Genomic DNA, 11580 nt, shown 5'->3' on the forward strand with positions numbered 1-11580 from the left:
TTGTGTCCTCTGTTGTTCAAGCAAAGAGGAAAGATATGGCTAACACATTTCAAAATAACATTGCATCACTCTGTCAGAAAGGAAACACAGGACTATGTGACTACATTGCTTGGGAATGGTGGACATATGACAAGACAATCAGAAGTAGGCCATTCAGCCCATCTAGCTGCTCCACCTTTCAATGATGATTGTGGTTGAACTGATCATTCTTAACTCTACTTTGCTGCAATTCCATCCCCAACCCCACCCGCTCCCTCCCACCCCCATAACATTCAATTCTCCTTCCTGATTGAAAATCTCTCTCAGACTTGAATATACTGAATGACCTAACAGCGACAGCCCTCTGTGGTAAAGAATTCCACAGATTCACTCCCCTCAGAGAGAAGAAATTCCTCCTCATCTCCATCTCCAATGGGCGAACCTTTATTCTGAGATGATACCCCTCTGGTCCCAGACTCTCCCACAAGAGGGGTAACACCTCCCCGTCAAATCCTTCTGAGGATCTTCAGTAAGGTCATCTCTCATTCCTCTAAACTTCAATGAGGATAGGCCCAACAGACTCAATCTCCCCCTCATCAGACACTCCCTCCATCCCCGGCATCAGCCGAGTGAACCTTCTCTGGACCTGCCTCCAATGCTAGTCTCTCCTTTCTTAGATACGAGGCCACAAAACTGCTCACCGTATCCCAGCTGTGGTCTGACTGGTGTCTTGTATAGTTTTTTTTTTGAGCAAAACTTCCCAACATTTTTCTTCCATTCCCATTGAAATAAATGCTGTTTGCCTTCCCAGTGACACGCCGAACTTCGATGTTATTTTTTGTGACTCACGGACAGAGACTTCCCGATCTTTTTAATCAAGAAATTCTACGTGGGAGCGTGTTTTAACTTTCTCGAAAGTTGCCTGAGGCGCTGGAATACAGGCAACACCCGGATTGTAAGAAATAGATTTCTCAACTGCTTGAGGATTTCAGAGAATCTCCGTCCCTTTGTGAAGTACAGTTGGTGTTTTTGAAGGGGTTCCTCACGTACCACAACATCAGACGGAGTTGCAGAGTGTCACGGTGTGATTGGAGATCCCCAGTGGGCAGATCTGATGTTAATCTGACTCAGTGGGCGATATGTACTCCCTGAGGAACAAGATATCATAGTTCCATCCCGTCTGTAAAATCAGCATTCACCGCAAATCTGCATCATTTGTCTCCTTTCTCTGAGCCTAAAATGCCCCACCATATAATCAATTCTCCTTTTCTGTTTACGTTTAAAACAAATATGTTCCCCCTTTCGATCGACTTTTTTTTTGTTTGCTAATCTGTTCGCTATTTTCTTGCAACTTATTCCATTTGGCTATTACTTTACCCTCTGTTTTCTGTACTCGGGCAGTTTAATTGTTGACTGCATAGCGCATCAGTTTTTATTTCAGCAGAACTCCCAGGTTTTCCCTTATTTCCTGTGGCTATCGTCCTGAAGAAGGCTAATATCAGAAATGTTGACTTCTCCTTTCCTCCACATGCTCCCTGGCTTGCTCTTCCAGCCTCCTGTTTGTCTATCTCGGCTCTATCTTCAGTCGGCTTGTTTCAGCTCAAGGCGAGCGGATGGCTCAGTGAATGACTAGGGTGTGTGTGTGTGTGTGTGTGTCTGTGTGTGTGTGAGAGAGAGAAATGTGGGTGAGAGAGAGAGCATTGGTGACAGTGTGTGAAAAAGAGGCAGTGTCTGACAGAGCGTGTGTTTGACAGAGCTGTGAGAGAGACTACGCCAGAGTGCGCGCAAGAGTGAGAGAGTGAGACGTGGTGTGTTGTGTGTGTGTTTGTGAGAGAGAGAGTGTATGTGTGTGTGAAAGTGTGTCTGTGTGTGAGAGAGAGAGAGCGTGTGCGTGAGAGAGAGAGCGTGTGTGAGACAAAGTGTGTGTGAGACAAAGTCTGCATCATTGAAAATAAGAGATCGGAGGTTTAAAGGGGGATGTGAGGTAAAAGGTTTTCACCCAGATTGTGCTGGGGAATCTGGAACTCACTGCCTCTAAGGGTAGGAGAGGCAGAAATCCTCATCACATTGAAGATGGATTTAGATGTACACTTGTGATGCGAAGGCTATGGGCCAACTGCTGGGGAAATGGGATTAGGGAATAGGGACGTGGTTGTTTTTGACCGGCACAGGCTCGATGGGCTAAAGGGCCTTTTTCTATGCTGTAGAATTCTGTGACTCTGTGCCATTGACTCTGAACTGCCCTCTGGGGCAATTATGGATGGGGGCGATAAATGCCAGCCCAGTCAGTGACACTTATGTCCCATGAAGATAGAAAATGGTCTTCTTCCTTTAACTTGAAGCGAGTTGAGTTGGTGGCCACGCACGCTCTCTCCCTCTCACTGTCTCTCACACACACTGCATCCTGTTCTATGTACTAATGTAAGGTATGATTTCTTTGGATAGAAAACAAAGCAATACTTTGCACTGTGTCGCGGCACGTGACAAAAATAAATCAAATGACAGCCATTGCTCCCGTTCTGAAGAAGGGTCTAGGCCCGAAACGTCAGCCTTCCTGCTCCTTTGATGCTGCTTGGCCTGCTGTGTTCATCCAGCTCTACGCCTTGTTATCTCAGATTCTCCAGCATCTGCAGTTCCTACTATCTCTCTCCATTCCTTCCCCGGTCTGGCTTCACCCATTGATCCCTCACCGACTCTGCACTGGCTTCAAACTCACGGCCAATGTCCCTCAATGAACAGCTGTCCCTTCCTCATTCCTGAGCCTGTTCACAACTGGGGGATTTGTGGGATAGGAACGGTCTATTCTGCCCATCGACCCCTGCTTGCTGGTCAGCACCATGGGCAGCTGTTTGAACGATTTGAAGCCTTTGACCCAGCCCGTTCCCCATAACCCCCTGTGCACCACAGGGAAACAGAAATCTGTCCATCTCTCCCTCCAGCGTCCCCAGAGACTGAAACTATACAGGCCCCTGTCGGGGAGGATCCCATAGATTTAGCCAATCCCTACTTCTCCACCCTCAACCGAGTCAAATCATTTCCCCTCGTCTCAGGCTTGTGAGGACACGCCCTAATTTTTAACACTGTGCGCCGGTTTCAGGCTCCTCAAAACTTTGTGGTGGGGTGGTGGGGGGGTGGGGAGGCGGAGGTGGGGGGCTGTTTGGACAAAATACCTTCGCTGCATTGACCCCCATCCCCACCCCACACGCCAACCCGTCCATTCTTCTCAGCGTTTTGAAAATTGCGTTGAGATCATCTCTCGATCTCCCAGACACTGCAGGATACAGAGTGCCCAAACTCCCTTCCCAGCACACTGCCTCGTTGTTAAAACTGTACGCAATCACACACACACGCACACACACACACTCTCTCACAGACTCACACACACGCTCATGCATGCAGATTCACACGCACAGTCAGACTCACACACACACTCACACCAACCTCCCCCTCACTCTATGCTCCACCTCCCGTTTCCTCTCAGTCTCACCCCCACTCCATCCTCCTCGACTAACGCCCACCCCTACCATTCAGTCCCTTCTCTCTCTCTTTCTCCTTCTCACGCACCGGACTGTTTCACGTACGCAAACAGACATGCACACGCACTTACATGGTCACATATTCACGCACAGTCTTACAGACACATACACACTCGAACAATTTCACACACACGACCTTGACAGGTGCGTGCACACACACACGGTCTGACACACAGTCACACGAGCTTGCATACACGCATACCGTCTCTCACGTAAACACATCATCGCTCAAACAAATTTATTCACAAACTCACATTGAATATCTCACACCCACACACACACTCATAACTGTCATAATCTCTCACACACAGTCTCACACTCCCTTACACATTCACATGCACTCACAGTCTATGCTCATACTCTTGTACAAACTCACATTATCTCACACACAATTTCGAACAAACTCACACTCACCCACATACAGTCTCTCAAACTCTCATCCTCACATAAAAACACATTCACAACACACTCTTGCTCTCCCTCTCGCACACACACGCTCTCACACACTGTCACACACATTCACGCACAGTCACACAAAGCATTCTACGCACACTCTTTATCTCACAAAAAAATCTCAGAAGCTCTTTGACATACACTTTCCTCAAACACATTCTCTCTCACACATACTCCTTCCCTTACCCTCTACCCCTCCCTAGCGCGATCTCTCACCCTCCATCCTGCACCCGCACCCCTCCCTCCCACCCACATATGAACGACTGATGGAAGGGGCAATGCTGGTGACCCAGTGGAGACTGCGACTGACGTGTTGGTTCACTGCACCTTGCATCACCATCCCGTCACTGACAGTAATCCCCAAGTTCGGTCTCTGATAACCGCCTCACATCAGATCACCGGGGGGTTCCACCAGCACACCTTGATTTTAAAAAAGAAATCTACCAATTTGTTGTGTGCTACAATTTTGTTCATCACCGAAGGCAGCATTGTTGTGTACAAAAGCAAATACCATCAAGAAATTACATTTACAATAACACAGCGATAGATTAAACCCAACCCAATGTATACCATCTATGAATAAAACTTTCCATTGCTTGATAAATACCGGGCATATTGTGTTTTCATTTCGTTTTCCATCTCAACACAGGGTTCAGAGGGAGGGGGAGCTGTGAAGGAGGATGCAGAGATGCTTCCATGTGATTGGGTCAAGTTGAGTGAGTGGGCAAATGCATGGCCGATACAGTTTAATGTGGATTGACGTGAGGCTACCACTTTGGGAGAAAAAAAAAACAGGAATGCAGATTGTTATCCAAATGGTGATGGATCAGGAAAGCAGCATGGAGGACAGGAGTTGGAACATCATTTTGTGGCTGTACAAGACTATGATAAGGATATTCTTGGAGTATGGTGTACAGTTCTGGTCATGTTGCAACAGGAAGGATGTTATTAAACTGGAAAAGGTGTAAAAATGAACATAAACATGTTGTCAGGATTGGAGAGTTTGGGCTATAAGGACAGGCTGGACAGGTTGGGATCTTTTTTTTTTAGCCCAGAGCATCGGAGGCTGAGGGGTGACCCTTTCAAGGTTTTTAAAATCATGAGGGACATAGATAAGGTAAAAGCCAAGGTCTTTAACCCGAGGGTTGGACAGTCCAAAACAGACGGCATAGGTTTAAGGTGAGAAAGGAAAGATTTAAAAGGGACCTGAGGGGCAAATTTTTCGCACAGAGAGTGGTGCATATATGGAATAAGCTGCCAGGGGAAGTGGTAGAGGTGGGTAAAATTATAAATATTTAAAAGAAATTTTGACAGATACATGGATAGGAAAGGTTTGAAGGGATATAGTTCAAACACAAGTAAACAGGGTTGGTTCAGTTTCGGAAACCTGGTTGGCATGGACGAGTTGGGCCGAAGAGTCATTGAGCACAAAAACAGACCCTGTGACTCTATGATGAGGGGCACACATGCTGTCTTTACCAGCAATGCCCTACATCCTTTGCCTGAACGAGGGGTCATAGTGTTTAAAAAAAAAACAGTCACCATCCTTACTCGTTCTAATGTTAGCAAATCATCAGCAAAGTCCTGCTGTTCCATTCAAAGATACGTGGTACCTACTGACCAGAACCTTTGGCCCTCACACTGTTGTTGTTCCTGATGGTCTTTACCAGTTTGTAATCGGACCTGTACTGCTCCATTCTTGGTGGCCAGCAACTGTCAGATCCGTACGGTGTCGATGTTAAAATCTTAATGCCTTCGACCAAGCCTGTATTTACATCAACCCAAACCCTTTTGTGGTGCAATGATAGTGTCTGTATGACTGGACTAAGAAGCCCACATTTTCTAATTCATGGAATGAGGGCATCACTGGCTAGGCAAGCATTTGTTGCCCATCCTTAGCTGTCCAGGGGGCAGTTAAAAGTCAATCACTTTGCTGTGGGTCTGGAGTCATATGAAGGCCAGATCAGGTAAGGATGGCAGTTTCCTTCCCAAAACCAGATGGGGTTTTCTGACAATTGATTCACAGTCACCATCAGACTCTCAATTTCAGAATTTTGATGAATTTAAATTCCACCATCTGTGTTGCAGGATTTGAACCCAAGTCCCCAGAACATCACTGGAATATCTAGATTAACAGTTCCGCGATAATCCAATTAGGCCATCGCTTCCCCATTCAAGGTTAAGTCTGCCGTTCTGGAGGTGTGTGATCCCCCATCCTGACAACGTGGCGTTTCCAAAATACCTGCAGCGGAGAGAAAACCCGGACATTCCAGTTCCCACAATGCGTGTTGGAATCTCAGAAAGCCGAGGCGAGGTGTCCAGCAGGGGTTTCAGATCATTGGGAGATCTAGTCTTCTCCGTACAGACTCCATTTCAGCCATGCCTTGTCTATCCAGTTCGTTCAGTGGCTTGCAGTTCAGAGTGTGTGCCTTCTGTGGGGCCAGAAGTTGCTCGTTCAAACTCCACACTCCAGGTCTCTTTCGCCCTGGAATGTAACCATTGAAACTGGCTGGTTTCTGTTTTTGTATCTCCCACCTGTCAGATCCTTCTAAGAATTCCTGTTCAATGTTGGTCAGAATGGGGCAGATTGCTGTTCCATGCACAGAAGGTGGCAGATGATGTATTCCTCCCCTTAAACATGGACCAACTGAAAAGCTCAATCCTCAGATATGTATATGAGAGTGAAGGAGAGGCAGGTATTAAATTTCCAAAGACCACCAGCTGCTGAAATAGTTTTGAATTTACAAAACTAATGGCCTGCAATGTCCAGAATAGATCAACAGATGCAACAACATGAAATTGGCTTCCCCGGCTGAAAATGAGTGGAGTCAAACAACGTGTGAAACGTGGTTTCCATCGCAAAGTTCACAAGTTTGGTATCTGTACATAGGAGTTACATTATACCTCTTAAACAGACAGTCTATAAAAATCGAATGACCCGCCTCTCATCTGTCTTCTTGTTTCTTACTTGTGTGGAATATTCTCATAATCATTTCCATCCACTCTGTCTTCTTCCTCTGAGAGCTCGCTGAGGTTCAGTGTGGCATATGTGATACAGGAATCATCGGGGTCAGGCTTGGCATCCTGCAATTGGAATGATTTTGGAATGGAATTGGAATCGAGTGGGAGCAGGAAGGTGAAGAGGTGGGAGAGGTCATTTGGGGGTAAAGGTAGGAGTGGATATCAGGGGAAAACAGGAATCACCAACAGGAAGTTCAGTACCACAAGTTAGGAATCTGGTGGTGCAGTGGTAATTTCCCTACATCTGAGCCAGGAGAATGGGGTTCAAGTCCCACCTGCGCCTGAGGTGAGCCATATAGATTATAAAAGTGGGAAGGTGATGTCAGAGCTGTACAGGACTTTGGTGAGGCCTCAGCTGGAGCACTGTGTGCAGTTCCAGTCTCCGCACTATAGTAAGGATGTGATAGCACTGGAGGGGGTGCAGAGGGAGATTCACCAAGATATTGCCTGGGTCAGAACATTTCACCAGTGAAGTGAGGCTGGACAGGCTCAGGTTGATCCTTGGAGCAGAGAAGGCTGAAAGGGGTTTTGATATTGTTTCCATTCACTCATGGGACATTGGCATTGCTGGCTGGGCCCAGCATTTGTTGCCCTGTCCCTAGCTGCCCTCTTGAGAAGGTGGTATTGAGCTGCCTTCTTGAGCTGCTATAGTCCCATGTGCTGTAGGTCGACCCACAATGCACTTAAGGAGGGAACTCCAGGATTTTGACCCAGTGACACTGAAAGAACGGCCAATGTATTTCCAAGTTGGGATGGTGAGCGGCTTGGAGGGGAACACACAAGGGGTGGTGTTGCCATGTATCTGTTGCCCTTGTCCTTCTAGATGGATGCGGTTGTGAGTTTGGAAGGTGCTGTCTGGGGATTTTTGCAGTGTATCTTGTAGATGGTACATACTGTAGCACCCAAGCGGGTGTGAATGACAATGGACTGGCAACTATTTAATGTCATGATCAGTGATGTTTTAATTATGTACAGGAGTAACTGGAACACCAACACCAGTATTGCCACAATTTTGAAACTCACTTATCCCTAGCCACTGGAAGTGGAATGTGATACAGTGAGTGATCGACCCCATTGATAAAGCATTGCTGGATATTTTCCATGTGTTTAAAGGCAGGCACAAAGCTGGGATGGAGGGGGAGCTTTGAAGGAGGTTACAGAGATGCTTCAGTGTGATTTGGACAATTCAGTAAGTGCCAGCTAATGAAGATCAGCATGAGGTTATCCAACTGAGCAAAAACAGGAAGGTGGATTATTTTCCAAAAGGTGATGGATTGGGAATGGGGTGGTGCAATGAGACCTGCATGTCCCCCGTACACCAATCGCTGAAAGTGAGCATTGCAGGAGCAGTGGGTGGTCAAGGAGGCAAATGAGATGCCGAGCTTCAAGAGAGAGGATTCGAGTCCAGGAGCAGGGATATCTTGCTGAAATTGTACAGGGTGAGACCAAACCATGGAGTATTGTGTGTGCAGTTTGGGGTCTCCTGATCTGAAAAAGGATGTTCTGGCTATTGAGGGAGTGCAGTGAAGGTTTCAAAGACTGATTCCTGGGATGGCAGGGTTGACACATGAAGAGAGACTGGATTGGCCAGGATTATATTCACTGGAGATTAGGAGAATAAGGGGAGATCTCATAGAAATCTGTAAAATTCTAACAGGACCAAACAGGATGTTCCCAATGACTGGGAGGGAGTCAAGAACCAGGGGGTCACAGTCTAAAGGAGATGGGTAAGGACTGAGATGAGGAGAAATGTCTTCACCAAGAGACTGAGGATCCTGTGGGATTCTCCACCACAGAAAGCAGTTAGTGCCAGAACATTGAATGGGGAGAGCAGGCTGGAAGGGCTGAATGGCCGACTCCTGCTCCTTCTTTCTAAGGTGTTTCCTGTGATCAGTCTGATAGGAGTCAATAGTTAATGTTTTATGGGGCAGATGCAAGGTATAAATCTACCTGCACTTCCTGTGGCAATAGCTGTGGTCTATTTAGATTTAAAATGTAACATACCTTCTTCCCATTGGAGGAGAAACCAACAGTGCTGCCTGAAAATAAAACAGAACAAGTTGAGAAGGAACTCTTTGGAGACATTGACGATTCAATTTGGACTTATTGAAGGTTGATCAACATTAAAGATGTAACTGAATCTTTCGAAAGCATAGCTGTGTTTTTATAATGGTGCAACGCTTAATGAATTGTCCTCCTCAATCAACCCAGAAACTTCAGAAGATCACATTTAGAAACCTCGCTCTGGCTAAAGCCTGCAACATGCATTCAGGTCAATTAGACAGAGGTCAGTTTTTTTAGGATGCAGGTCATTGCAACATCTTCAGCAGGCCTTCTTAATCTTATCAGCCTTTGCATCATTTGCCCTGTTGTTGCACATTAAAACGACAGGAGTGAACCATACAGATGACATACATTTGGGTTTTAGCTGCTGCATGCTGATGGTTCCAGATAGCTCAGGTGGCTAGATGGCTGGTTTTTGTAATACATTACATGCCAACCCTTGCCAACAGCATGGGTACAATTCCCACACCAGCTGAGGCTACCCTGAAGGTTGTTCTTTCTGAACCTCTCCCCTCTCCTGAGGTGTGGTGACTCTCAAAAAGTTAAAACACCACCCAGTTCCCCCGACCCCTCTCTCTCTCTCTCTCTTTTGAAAGAGCAGGATGTTGGTCATGTAGAACATGACCATTTACTGCTCATTCCCTTCAGACAAAGGCTAGAATGTGTTCGGATTTCATTGTACACAAGGACAACTTCAGTTCAAACGTCCCTTGTGGGTGTTGACAGGTATCCGTGTAATAATTGCAAGTTCATCTTTCTAAGCAACAATATGACATGCGGTGCTTTTATTTTCTCTGTCATCTCAAATCAGCAGGTGGTAGCATTTGGCATATCCGCCTTGAGTATTATGTGAGGAAAATGGAACTTGCTTTCTCTCTATCCATAGATGCTGCCAGACCTGCTGAGTTCCTCCGGAAATATCTGAATTTATTTCAGATGTCCAGCATCCACAGTTCTTAGTTTTATGAGAAAATTATCTATGTCTGCCTCGGTTAAGTATAAAATGCATGTCCCACTGCTTTTGTCACACAGAGAATGTATATACATGTGCAAAACAGTAATTGGGAAGTGACCACCATCATAACACAGTCACCAACACACACAGCGACATATTTTTTTCATTCATTCACAGGACGAATGTGTCACGGGCCAGGCCAGCATTTATTGCCCACCCCAAACTGTTTCCATTGCTGTGGGTCTGGAGTCACATGTAGCCCTGACCAGGTGAGGATTGCAGCTTCCTTCCCTAAAATGCATTAGTAAATTCCTTGGGCTTTTCCCCAACAATCGGCAATGGTTTCATGGTCATTAAACTCTTAATACCAGATATTTATTGAATTCAAATTCTGTGGGAGGATTTGAACCCAGGGCCCCAGAACATTACCGGGGTCGTTGGATTAACAGCCCAGTGATAATATCACTAGGCCATTCCCTTTCTGATTGGAATAACCAGGTGTGAAGCTGAATGAACACAGCAGGCCAGGCAGGGTCAGAGGAGCAGGAAAGCTAACATTTCGGGTCTGGACTCTTCTTCATTTTCTGAAACGTCGGCTTTCCTGCTCCACTGATGCTGCCTGGCCTGCTGTGTTCATCCAGCTCCACACCTTGTTATCTCAGACTCCAGCATCGGCAGTTCCTACTATCCCTTTCTGATTGTTCTGTGTGTTTGTTCTGAGTCACTGACAACGTATAAATCATCTTTAAATCCTTTATTCTATCTGCAGGAGAACAAAGGGTCAGAGCAGATCAGATCGGGGCTTGTTTCTGATTGGCTGGTTTACAGTCCAGTCCTTCATAAGTGCTGGAGATTTCTTTTGGCAGACCCTCTGTTCCCTCAAACTCCTGTCACTGCAAGCACTGTGGTATTTCTCTATTTGGAACTGGCCACACACAAATACATTTTCACAGCAACTGGGATCGTGCTACTGTTGGAGCTGCCATGATCCTCTCTCTCTCTCTTAATCATAGCATTAAACAAACAAAATATTTACCAGACTCCGTTTTCTTCTTGGTGGTGACCACTGAATAAACTATATCTGCAGCGGTGTTTTCTACAAAGAAATAAAGTGCACATGAGAAACACACATCAATCAGAGAGCGTCATTATAATGGGTTAAATGACACGTGCATCATCAATGCATAGATTCATGGATAGATAATAAATTTGAGAGCTGGATGGACAGATTTTATCGACTGATAGATGGATAGACAGACGGATGTTTTAAGACAGAGATAGATAGTTTCTTGAGTAGTAAGGGGGATCAAGGCTTACGGGAGAAGGCAGGGGAATGAGGTTGACAAACATATCAGCCTTGATCAAGTGGCACAGCTGACTTGATGGACAGCATGGCCTAATTCTGCTCCTATATGTTATGGTCATATAGCCTTATCTAGATAAAAAGATGCATAGATAAATAAATATGCATACAGATAATATCCTTGGTGATCATTAAGTTAGCTACGACCACTATAAAGACTGTTATACAGGAAGCTTGCTTCCCTTCATTATCATTTGCATGGAGCACTT

General features: G+C 45.8%; 1 long non-coding RNA gene across 1 annotated transcript in view; it reads right to left on the minus strand.

Moving 5' to 3' along the window:
• The window catches only part of LOC125488171, a 27147-nt gene extending 16075 nt beyond the window's left edge, over nt 1–11072 (minus strand). The window contains exons 1-2 of the long non-coding RNA XR_007266247.1: nt 11045–11072; nt 8994–9028 (exon numbers count right to left, since the gene is read on the minus strand). This is a non-coding gene — a long non-coding RNA (uncharacterized LOC125488171). The remainder of the gene's footprint in view (nt 1–8993; nt 9029–11044) is intronic.
• Between the last annotated feature and the right edge of the window lie 508 nt (nt 11073–11580).

Source organism: Rhincodon typus, unplaced genomic scaffold (genome assembly GCF_021869965.1).
Source record: "Rhincodon typus isolate 14 unplaced genomic scaffold, sRhiTyp1.1 hic_rhity00000051, whole genome shotgun sequence".
Lineage (NCBI taxonomy): Eukaryota > Metazoa > Chordata > Chondrichthyes > Orectolobiformes > Rhincodontidae > Rhincodon > Rhincodon typus.